Source organism: Tenrec ecaudatus, chromosome 1 (genome assembly GCF_050624435.1).
Source record: "Tenrec ecaudatus isolate mTenEca1 chromosome 1, mTenEca1.hap1, whole genome shotgun sequence".
Classification (NCBI taxonomy): domain Eukaryota; kingdom Metazoa; phylum Chordata; class Mammalia; order Afrosoricida; family Tenrecidae; genus Tenrec; species Tenrec ecaudatus.
The window spans coordinates 172,454,723-172,466,842 of NC_134530.1; the positions used below are offsets into that span (position 1 = coordinate 172,454,723).

General features: G+C 67.4%; 2 non-coding genes across 2 annotated transcripts; both read left to right on the top strand.

Annotated features, from left to right (window-relative positions):
- Positions 1-3,673: 3,673 nt before the first annotated feature.
- On the top strand, positions 3,674-3,756 carry TRNAL-CAG (transfer RNA leucine (anticodon CAG)). The gene has a single exon. It is a non-coding gene; the product is annotated as a tRNA-Leu (tRNA).
- A 6,327-nt stretch (positions 3,757-10,083) lies between these two features.
- TRNAL-CAG (transfer RNA leucine (anticodon CAG)) lies at positions 10,084-10,166 on the top strand. Its single transcript has one exon. It is a non-coding gene; the product is annotated as a tRNA-Leu (tRNA).
- The last annotated feature ends 1,954 nt before the right edge of the window (positions 10,167-12,120 follow it).

The window sequence follows — 12,120 nt, forward strand, 5'->3', positions numbered from 1 at the left end:
CTTGCCCTCCTGGCCCTTGTCACAAGCCCATGGCACAAGCCAAGAGCACGACAGAACAGCACCCCCACCCACTGGCACCCTCTGGTCCCACCAAGACGATGGAGGGCACTGACTGCAGGGCAGATGGTGCGCTTGTGTGCCCCACCGCCACCAGGCCGCCCGCACCCCAAGGCGAGTCTGCACGCCCTTCAATGTGTGTGTGTGTGTGTGTGTGTGTGTGTGTGTGTGTGTGCTTCTCAGGATCTGAGCCCTGCCCGCCTCCCGAGAGAGCCCTCCTGCCCAGGAAACCCCCTGAGGTGCAGGGCCGCTCTTCCATTCCAGGGGCCGCGGGCTCTCAGAATCCACTCCACCGCACTGGCCTTCCAAAACCTCTGTCTCTGAACCCGGGGAATGGCCATGCAAAGCCCCGGTGCCCTGGGCTCTGATCCCCATGCCCACCCTCAGGGGAGGATGCACTTTGGAGACGTGTGTGACGTCAATGAGCCAGTCAGGCAGCAGGAAACGTGTGGTTCGGCTGGCCCCTGGCAGGAGCTTTGCCCGCTGTGAAGCTTGCCCCAGCATGCTACCCTGTCTGTCAGACCGCAGGGTTCTGCACTCGCAAAAGGCTGTAGGGATCCCTTGGACCTCAGGTGTATTTTCACACAAGTAGACACAGATGGGACAACAGAGACACAGAGGTAGGTCTGTGGGTGAGATCGCCGCCCCCAACCCCCCCCTAAACCCTTCCCCCCCCTCAGCCCCCTCCGCCCCATCACGGCCCCAACCCCCTTCGGGAAATGGGATTGCCAAAGGAAACCACCTTGGAGCAACCATGAGACTGTCTCTACAGAGCTGGCTACAGGCGTTGGGACCGCACGGTGGCAGTGTGTTCGGACTCGTGCCAGGATCCCCAGTTAGACAGGAATGGGAGAAACACGTCGTCCTTCCGCTGAGTAAGGCCGAGGGACAGTCTGGAGGAGGGCAAGAAGGGTGCTCTGGGCAACGTTCTCTCTAGGTGGACAGCTGTGTGGGCAGTGCTCAGGGGATGTGGTGAGAATGATGAGGAAAGGTGAGTGCTGGCACCCTCTCCCACCCAACAGTCCCCGGCTCCCTGACACCCCTCCCCAAGCCACCTGTAGACCAGTGTCCCCAGACACCTGCTTCCTCTCCTTGCACGCCCCACACTCGCGACCTACATACACCCTGTCTGCCACTCACGGATCAAATTCCCCATCATCCTTCTTTTGTCCCCAAATCCCAAAACCTCCCGCCACCACCACCACCACCACCACCACCACCACCACCACCACCACCACCACCACCACCACCACCACCGCTGCCACCGCAGCAGCCAACACTTCCCCACCCACACCCCCAAGCGCTCAAAAGCTAACTCACTCACTCACTCACTCACTCACTCACTCACACCCTCCCCAGCCTTCCACCATCCTTCCTCCCAACTGGCGGCGTCCACGCGTCCCAGGTGGGCCACCTTGGGCTCCTGAATCTTTCTCCCTCGCTAGTGTTGTCCTGCTGGCACAAGCGCTGGCAGTGATCGTCGAGGGAACGCGCAGGGAGGTCAGCCTGGCGCGTGGTGTTGAGGGCTGAGCGGGCGGATCCTGAGAGCATAGGCACCGGGGCCGGGGACCGTAGCAGGTGCGCACGTGCGTGGCCTTGCCGGCGGCAGGGCCCGTGAAGTGGCTCAAGGTAGCCAGCGTTGGCGAGAGTAAAAGAGTGGTAGGTTGAGCGAGTGGCAAGTGTGTGTGGGGGCAGCGCCAGGCAGAAGAAAAGCTTCCCTGACCGGGAATCGAACCCGGGCCGCGGCGGTGAGAGCGCCGAATCCTAACCACTAGACCACCAGGGAACGTGGGAGCGCCTGTCCCGTCCATGCCACCTGCACTCGGAGCCCGCGCACCCATGGGCGCCCTGGCCAGCGGCCTCCCCGCCACGAGAGCACGGTGCCCTCTCCGACTTGGAGGCAGCTCCCCCAAAACACTGCGCGCCCGCCGCCTTCCCACGCAACTGGCGCGGGCAGAGCCACAGACCCAAGCTGCTCCCACACGCAACGCACTCACACCTGGCACGGAGGCCCCTGGGCTTCCCCGCAAAAGGTCGACCTACTGCGTTGGCCGGGAATCGAACCCGGGTCAACTGCTTGGAAGGCAGCTATGCTCACCACTATACCACCAACGCGGCACAGCCCGGGCTCCACCAACACCACGGCCAGCAGGCTCCCCGCCGCCAGCGGCAGCTGCTACTACCGCCGTCGCTACCGCCGCTCGCGCCTCGGCAGCCGCCGCCCGGCGCAGCCCTGTCCTTCCTGGACGCCAGGCGCCGTGCCACCCGCAGCGGCCGCTCGGGCCAGCCAAGCCCCGCTGCTCGCTCTCGCGGACCTAGCGCGCGCCCGGCCCCGGCCCCGGCCCCGGCCGCGGCCGCTGGGGGCGCCCGACCGGGCTCTCGCTGCCGCGACGCCGCAGCCCCGCGCACCCCCGCACCCGAGGCGCCCGACACCCCGACTTGGAGCGCCGGGTTTCTCCAAGGCCCTCCCTGCCTTCGGCGTCGGCTCGCGCCAGTTCCGCGGGCCTCAGCCAGGGCACAGGCGGCACTCAGGAGCAGCAGGAGGGTGATGCCCACCAGGGGGATCCCCCTACCTGCCCTGGCACCTGCGTGTGGGACTCCCTGCGAGGCCCGCGGCCAGCCTGAGCCGGATGGAGGCAGACACAGCTTTGGGACGGGCCGCTGGCCAGGCGCTTCGGACGCCAGAGAAAGAAGGCTGCTGTGGCGGGCGGGCGCGCGACTGGGCACCAGGAAGAAGGGCAGGGGAGCTGCGGCCGGAGGGTGGGCAGGCCAGGCGGGCGGCTTGGCAAGAACGGCTGGCGGGCGCCGGCCACTGGGCCTGCCTGAGAGCGGGGACCGGGTGGGCTGGTGGGTGGCCGTGGCAGAGTCCCAAAAAAAGGGACTGTGCCTCCCCGTCGGGGAATCGAACCCCGGTCTCCCGCGTGACAGGCGGGGATACTCACCACTATACTAACGAGGACGGCGGCTGCCGTCTGGGTGCCAGACCTCTCTCCGGCCGCCACCGCCACCGCCACCGCCACCGCCACCGCCGACGCCCACCCAGACGCCGTCGCTGCGCCCCCACGCCCAACACTGCTCCTCCCCCTTGGCCCACTGGCTCGCCGCGCAGAGTCCTCAACCCGCACCTCGCCCCGCACCAGCCCGACCCGCTTGCGACGCTCGCCGCGAGACACAGCCTCTCGTGCCGACTGGCGCCCGCCTCAACCCGCTGCCTGGGGCCTCCAGGGCGAGCGCCAGTGCCAGCGCGCGCGCCCGCCCGCCCGTCGCTCCGGCAGAGAGGCCCGGCGGCCCCCACTCCCGCGCGCAGGCCACAGGTGGCAGCCAGAGGAGGAGGACCAGTTTGGAGCGCAAGCCCAGCTGAGCGAGGAGAGTGCCTCGGTGCAGGATGCGGCGTCGGGGGCGGGCCCCAGCAGCCCGTCAACCCAAAGGCAGCGCACCTGGAGGCGCTGGGCCCGGGCTCAAGCACGTCGCCTGCTCCGCTGGCCACGTTCTGGCTCAGCTCCAGTGCTGGCGCCCCAGCCCAGCTTCCTTGGTGCCGCCACTCGGGCCGCCCAGGAGCGGCACCCGTGTGGGCCCCCTGGCCGAGCCAGGCGGCCGTGGGCGCTTGGGGCGAGCCGTCAGGATGGCCGAGCGGTCTAAGGCGCTGCGTTCAGGTCGCAGTCTCCCCTGGAGGCGTGGGTTCGAATCCCACTCCTGACACAGCAGCCTTTTTGGCAACAACAAACAGCCTGGACCCACCCGCCGCACACACACCCCTCTCCGGGCCGGCAGGCCACTGGCGCTCCTTGCGCCTCTCCAGCCGCCAGCGCCGGCCACGGGCGGGTCTCGCCGCCCCATCTGCACAGCGCTGACAGATGTGCTCCTACTGCAGCTCCCGCACACCTTCAATCCTCTGGCTTGGACAACCACAGGCCCCTCCAGGACCCCAGCCCCACCCCCACCCCCGCGGGCGCCACACGCCACCTTCAGCCGGGGAGCCTCAGCCGGGGATCCTTAGCAAGGGTCCACGCAGAGCGCTCGGCCCCGCAGCGCTCGCCACCCGATCCCACGGGATCGCACAGCCCCAGTGCGCGCGTGGGCCGGACCTCACTCGCCCGGCTCACGCGCGGGCTGGGGCCTTTCTTCTGCCGACGTGCCGCCTCGGGAAGCGACGGGCACAGGGGCATCGGCGCGGCCACCACCCGTTCCCTCCCCCTCCCGGCCCCCAGCGAAGTGGGTCGGTCGCTGTTGGGGGCGGGGGGGTCACTGCTGGGACCGCCGCGGGAACCTTGGCCGCGCTGCTTGGGCTCCGCCAGCGAGCCGGCGAGCGGCAGCGCGCGCGCACGGGACCCGTCTTCTTGCGACTCTGGGCGTCCTCCCAACGTCTGCCTGCCACAAGACTGCCCTTCGGTCTCGCTAGGTCGGGACCCTGCGCATGCCTGGGCTCCAAGCTCCAGGGCCGCCTGTACCCCGGCGCACCACTGGCTGTCGCCTGCACTGCTACTCAAGGGGAGTGGGGGTCCCAACGCCACGTCCCCACGCCATGTCGCGCCCACTCTCCCTCCCACTGCCAGCTCCGCTCCCGCTCCCACCACCACTCGCACCCGCGCCCAAGAACTCGCCCGGTAGGCCAGTCGGGCAGTGAGCAGTGTCTGGCGCTCCTCCACCAGTGGCAGCGGGGCGGCCGGGAGGAGGCAGGCCCACAGGCTGCAGCTGGCAGACTGTCGAGGAGGTAGCAGCGCATGGGTGGTTCAGTGGTAGAATTCTCGCCTGCCACGCGGGAGGCCCGGGTTCGATTCCCGGCCCATGCAGCCCACGGTCCCCTTTTGGTCCTGCCACATCAAAGGCTCACGGAGGGCTGCTCTGACCTCAGCTCTGCTCAGCTCTGACAAGCCCACACCCAGTCTCGCTTACCCCCTTCTCTTGGCTGCCGCTGCCCGCTGCCCACGACGCCCGCCTCTGCAGAGACCAAGGACCCAAAGGCCCTACCAGCGCACCCCTCGCCAGCACGCTCCACCCGCCGCCATCCCTGCCGCGCCCCACCTCCAACCACCCTTCTTTCTGCCCAGCCTCCCCGTTTCCTTTCTGGTCTTCAGGATCCCACACAACCTTCACCTCACGTTTCCCTTCAGTCCCAGACAGCATGCTAAAACACTCTGAAGCAGCGGCCCTTCAGGGCTCGACACCCTTCCCATCTCCGCGGCGCAATCCTGCTCACACTGCAAAAAACGACCCCATCCTTCCCAGGAAGGCCCACGCACGCACTCAAACTCCACAGAGAGATTCGGTCCTTTGGGCTACATGCTGATCACGGTCCCTCTCCCACCACAGACCAAGGACAGTCCCTATTGCAGAGGCACTCTGCCACACCTAGCCACCACCTCTTCTTCAATCTGCCCATTGCCATAGTGCCTGGGTCCCCTCGCCTGACTTTGGGTGGACGGTCTGTGGGGTCATTTGTTCACACGTGAGTGGAGGGCTGAAGGAGGAGAGGGGTGGGGGAGGCTATTTCAACCTGCACGGAGTCTGCCCAAGGCCCACCCGCCCCCACGCCCGACGCCCATCCATCCCAAGCACCCGCCTCACACGCTACTCCAGCCAGTTGAGTGTGTGCTACCCCTTGCCTGCCCTTTCCTCATATTTTCTCCCTCCCCTGCCCTCCCCTCCCCTCCCCTCCCCTCTCCTCCCCTTCCCTTCCCTTCCCATCCCATCAATCTCCGCCACTGTTTCTGCCTTTGCTCCCGCGCCTCTCTAGCTCACTGAATCTCACTCTCATTCTTGATGCCCCTTGGGCTCCCTTGCCCTCCATCTGCCCCCCACTGGTTCACCTGAGCTACTTGCCCAGTGACACGCCCTGGTTGCCAGCTTGACTGGGGTTGGTAGTGGTGGGAGTAGTCTAAGTAGGGCGGCGGTGGGGGTGCGGGGTGGGGGGGATTTGGGGCTGTTTGAGAGGTACCAGAGAGTATGTGGGACTGGGGAGTGGGACAGAAAGGCACAGGAGAGACACGACCGGGCTGTGGTCCTTTCTCGAGGCTTAGTCTTGAGGGCCCACCTTAAGCCGACAGGTTTGCCATCTACTTTGCAGCCTGTGACCGGCTAACTCGCACCTCTCTCAAATAAATACCGAGCCCGGCCCCCCATGCGTTTCTAGATGCTCTCCTCGCCCCCACCCCTCCGACACCCTCTCTGCAATCCTCCCCACCCCTACCCCACCGTGCCCCGATGAACCCACGGCCTCCACAGAGCCAGTGTGCCAGTGGTGCGCAAAAACAATTCTGTTAGCCCTTGCTGTCTTCGCGGCTGCTGTGCCTCCCTGGTCTCCTTCTCTCACCCCACTCCCCACCCCCCAGCACTCAACCAGCACCCTTGCCCTCCTGGCCCTTGTCACAAGCCCATGGCACAAGCCAAGAGCACGACAGAACAGCACCCCCACCCACTGGCACCCTCTGGTCCCACCAAGACGATGGAGGGCACTGACTGCAGGGCAGATGGTGCGCTTGTGTGCCCCACCGCCACCAGGCCGCCCGCACCCCAAGGCGAGTCTGCACGCCCTTCAATGTGTGTGTGTGTGTGTGTGTGTGTGTGTGTGTGCTTCTCAGGATCTGAGCCCTGCCCGCCTCCCGAGAGAGCCCTCCTGCCCAGGAAACCCCATGAGGTGCAGGGCCGCTCTCCCATTCCAGGGGCCACGGGCTCTCAGAATCCACTCCACCGCACTGGCCTTCCAAAACCTCTGTCTCTGAACCCGGGGAATGGCCATGCAAAGCCCCCGTGCCCTGGGTTCTGATCCCCATGCCCACCCTCAGGGGAGGATGCACTTTGGAGACGTGTGTGACGTCAATGAGCCAGTCAGGCAGCAGGAAACGCGTGGTTCGGCAGGAGCTTTGCCCGCTGTGAAGCTTGCCCCAGCATGCTACCCTGTCTGTCAGACCGCAGGGTTCTGCACTCGCAAAAGGCTGTAGGGATCCCTTGGACCTCAGGTGTATTTTCACACAAGTAGACACAGATGGGACAACAGAGACACAGAGGTAGGTCTGTGGGTGAGATCGCCGCCCCACCCCCCCCTAAACCCTTCCCCCCCCTCAGCCCCCTCCGCCCCATCACGGCCCCAACCCCCTTCGGGAAATGGGATTGCCAAAGGAAACCACCTTGGAGCAACCATGAGACTGTCTCTACAGAGCTGGCTACAGGCGTTGGGACCGCACGGTGGCAGTGTGTTCGGACTCGTGCCAGGATCCCCAGTTAGACAGGAATGGGAGAAACACGTCGTCCTTCCGCTGAGTAAGGCCGAGGGACAGTCTGGAGGAGGGCAAGAAGGGTGCTCTGGGCAACGTTCTCTCTAGGTGGACAGCTGTGTGGGCAGTGCTCAGGGGATGTGGTGAGAATGATGAGGAAAGGTGAGTGCTGGCACCCTCTCCCACCCAACAGTCCCCGGCTCCCTGACACCCCTCCCCAAGCCACCTGTAGACCAGTGTCCCCAGACACCTGCTTCCTCTCCTTGCACGCCCCACAATCGCGACCTACATACACCCTGTCTGCCACTCACGGATCAAATTCCCCATCATCCTTCTTTTGTCCCCAAATCCCAAAACCTCCCGCCACCACCACCACCACCACCACCACCACCACCACCACCACCACCACCACCACCACCACCACCACCACCACCACCACCACCACCGCTGCCACCGCAGCAGCCAACACTTCCCCACCCACACCCCCAAGCGCTCAAAAGCTAACTCACTCACTCACTCACTCACTCACTCACTCACTCACACCCTCCCCAGCCTTCCACCATCCTTCCTCCCAACTGGCGGCGTCCACGCGTCCCAGGTGGGCCACCTTGGGCTCCTGAATCTTTCTCCCTCGCTAGCGTTGTCCTGCTGGCGCAAGCGCTGGCAGTGATCGTCGAGGGAACGCGCAGGGAGGTCAGCCTGGCGCGTGGTGTTGAGGGCTGAGCGGGCAGATCCTGAGAGCATAGGCACCGGGGCCGGGGACCGTAGCAGGTGCGCACGTGCGTGGCCTTGCCGGCGGCAGGGCCCGTGAAGTGGCTCAAGGTAGCCAGCGTTGGCGAGAGTAAAAGAGTGGTAGGTTGAGCGAGTGGCAAGTGTGTGTGGGGGCAGCGCCAGGCAGAAGAAAAGCTTCCCTGACCGGGAATCGAACCCGGGCCGCGGCGGTGAGAGCGCCGAATCCTAACCACTAGACCACCAGGGAACGTGGGAGCGCCTGTCCCGTCCATGCCACCTGCACTCGGAGCCCGCGCACCCATGGGCGCCCTGGCCAGCGGCCTCCCCGCCACGAGAGCACGGTGCCCTCTCCGACTTGGAGGCAGCTCCCCCAAAACACTGCGCGCCCGCCGCCTTCCCACGCAACTGGCGCGGGCAGAGCCACAGACCCAAGCTGCTCCCACACGCAACGCACTCACACCTGGCACGGAGGCCCCTGGGCTTCCCCGCAAAAGGTCGACCTACTGCGTTGGCCGGGAATCGAACCCGGGTCAACTGCTTGGAAGGCAGCTATGCTCACCACTATACCACCAACGCGGCACAGCCCGGGCTCCACCAACACCACGGCCAGCAGGCTCCCCGCCGCCAGCGGCAGCTGCTACTACCGCCGTCGCTACCGCCGCTCGCGCCTCGGCAGCCGCCGCCCGGCGCAGCCCTGTCCTTCCTGGACGCCAGGCGCCGTGCCACCCGCAGCGGCCGCTCGGGCCAGCCAAGCCCCGCTGCTCGCTCTCGCGGACCTAGCGCGCGCCCGGCCCCGGCCCCGGCCCCGGCCGCGGCCGCTGGGGGCGCCTGACCGGGCTCTCGCTGCCGCGACGCCGCAGCCCCGCGCACCCCCGCACCCGAGGCGCCCGACACCCCGACTTGGAGCGCCGGGTTTCTCCAAGGCCCTCCCTGCCTTCGGCGTCGGCTCGCGCCAGTTCCGCGGGCCTCAGCCAGGGCACAGGCGGCACTCAGGAGCAGCAGGAGGGTGATGCCCACCAGGGGGATCCCCCTACCTGCCCTGGCACCTGCGTGTGGGACTCCCTGCGAGGCCCGCGGCCAGCCTGAGCCGGATGGAGGCAGACACAGCTTTGGGACGGGCCGCTGGCCAGGCGCTTCGGACGCCAGAGAAAGAAGGCTGCTGTGGCGGGCGGGCGCGCGACTGGGCACCAGGAAGAAGGGCAGGGGAGCTGCGGCCGGAGGGTGGGCAGGCCAGGCGGGCGGCTTGGCAAGAACGGCTGGCGGGCGCCGGCCACTGGGCCTGCCTGAGAGCGGGGACCGGGTGGGCTGGTGGGTGGCCGTGGCAGAGTCCCAAAAAAAGGGACTGTGCCTCCCCGTCGGGGAATCGAACCCCGGTCTCCCGCGTGACAGGCGGGGATACTCACCACTATACTAACGAGGACGGCGGCTGCCGTCTGGGTGCCAGACCTCTCTCCGGCCGCCACCGCCACCGCCACCGCCACCGCCACCGCCACCGCCGACGCCCACCCAGACGCCGTCGCTGCGCCCCCACGCCCAACACTGCTCCTCCCCCTTGGCCCACTGGCTCGCCGCGCAGAGTCCTCAACCCGCACCTCGCCCCGCACCAGCCCGACCCGCTTGCGACGCTCGCCGCGAGACACAGCCTCTCGTGCCGACTGGCGCCCGCCTCAACCCGCTGCCTGGGGCCTCCAGGGCGAGCGCCAGTGCCAGCGCGCGCGCCCGCCCGCCCGTCGCTCCGGCAGAGAGGCCCGGCGGCCCCCACTCCCGCGCGCAGGCCACAGGTGGCAGCCAGAGGAGGAGGACCAGTTTGGAGCGCAAGCCCAGCTGAGCGAGGAGAGTGCCTCGGTGCAGGATGCGGCGTCGGGGGCGGGCCCCAGCAGCCCGTCAACCCAAAGGCAGCGCACCTGGAGGCGCTGGGCCCGGGCTCAAGCACGTCGCCTGCTCCGCTGGCCACGTTCTGGCTCAGCTCCAGTGCTGGCGCCCCAGCCCAGCTTCCTTGGTGCCGCCACTCGGGCCGCCCAGGAGCGGCACCCGTGTGGGCCCCCTGGCCGAGCCAGGCGGCCGTGGGCGCTTGGGGCGAGCCGTCAGGATGGCCGAGCGGTCTAAGGCGCTGCGTTCAGGTCGCAGTCTCCCCTGGAGGCGTGGGTTCGAATCCCACTCCTGACACAGCAGCCTTTTTGGCAACAACAAACAGCCTGGACCCACCCGCCGCACACACACCCCTCTCCGAGCCGGCAGGCCACTGGCGCTCCTTGCGCCTCTCCAGCCGCCAGCGCCGGCCACGGGCGGGTCTCGCCGCCCCATCTGCACAGCGCTGACAGATGTGCTCCTACTGCAGCTCCCGCACACCTTCAATCCTCTGGCTTGGACAACCACAGGCCCCTCCAGGACCCCAGCCCCACCCCCACCCCCGCGGGCGCCACACGCCACCTTCAGCCGGGGAGCCTCAGCCGGGGATCCTTAGCAAGGGTCCACGCAGAGCGCTCGGCCCCGCAGCGCTCGCCACCCGATCCCACGGGATCGCACAGCCCCAGTGCGCGCGTGGGCCGGACCTCACTCGCCCGGCTCACGCGCGGGCTGGGGCCTTTCTTCTGCCGACGTGCCGCCTCGGGAAGCGACGGGCACAGGGGCATCGGCGCGGCCACCACCCGTTCCCTCCCCCTCCCGGCCCCCAGCGAAGTGGGTCGGTCGCTGTTGGGGGCGGGGGGGTCACTGCTGGGACCGCCGCGGGAACCTTGGCCGCGCTGCTTGGGCTCCGCCAGCGAGCCGGCGAGCGGCAGCGCGCGCGCACGGGACCCGTCTTCTTGCGACTCTGGGCGTCCTCCCAACGTCTGCCTGCCACAAGACTGCCCTTCGGTCTCGCTAGGTCGGGACCCTGCGCATGCCTGGGCTCCAAGCTCCAGGGCCGCCTGTACCCCGGCGCACCACTGGCTGTCGCCTGCACTGCTACTCAAGGGGAGTGGGGGTCCCAACGCCACGTCCCCACGCCATGTCGCGCCCACTCTCCCTCCCACTGCCAGCTCCGCTCCCGCTCCCACCACCACTCGCACCCGCGCCCAAGAACTCGCCCGGTAGGCCAGTCGGGCAGTGAGCAGTGTCTGGCGCTCCTCCACCAGTGGCAGCGGGGCGGCCGGGAGGAGGCAGGCCCACAGGCTGCAGCTGGCAGACTGTCGAGGAGGTAGCAGCGCATGGGTGGTTCAGTGGTAGAATTCTCGCCTGCCACGCGGGAGGCCCGGGTTCGATTCCCGGCCCATGCAGCCCACGGTCCCCTTTTGGTCCTGCCACATCAAAGGCTCACGGAGGGCTGCTCTGACCTCAGCTCTGCTCAGCTCTGACAAGCCCACACCCAGTCTCGCTTACCCCCTTCTCTTGGCTGCCGCTGCCCGCTGCCCACGACGCCCGCCTCTGCAGAGACCAAGGACCCAAAGGCCCTACCAGCGCACCCCTCGCCAGCACGCTCCACCCGCCGCCATCCCTGCCGCGCCCCACCTCCAACCACCCTTCTTTCTGCCCAGCCTCCCCGTTTCCTTTCTGGTCTTCAGGATCCCACACAACCTTCACCTCACGTTTCCCTTCAGTCCCAGACAGCATGCTAAAACACTCTGAAGCAGCGGCCCTTCAGGGCTCGACACCCTTCCCATCTCCGCGGCGCAATCCTGCTCACACTGCAAAAAACGACCCCATCCTTCACAGGAAGGCCCACGCACGCACTCAAACTCCACAGAGAGATTCGGTCCTTTGGGCTACATGCTGATCACGGTCCCTCTCCCACCACAGACCAAGGACAGTCCCTATTGCAGAGGCACTCTGCCACACCTAGCCACCACCTCTTCTTCAATCTGCCCATTGCCATAGTGCCTGGGTCCCCTCGCCTGACTTTGGGTGGACGGTCTGTGGGGTCATTTGTTCACACGTGAGTGGAGGGCTGAAGGAGGAGAGGGGTGGGGGAGGCTATTTCAACCTGCACGGAGTCTGCCCAAGGCCCACCCGCCCCCACGCCCGACGCCCATCCATCCCAAGCACCCGCCTCACACGCTACTCCAGCCAGTTGAGTGTGTGCTACCCCTTGCCTGCCCTTTCCTCATATTTTCTCCCTCCCCTGCCCTCCCCTCCCCTCCCC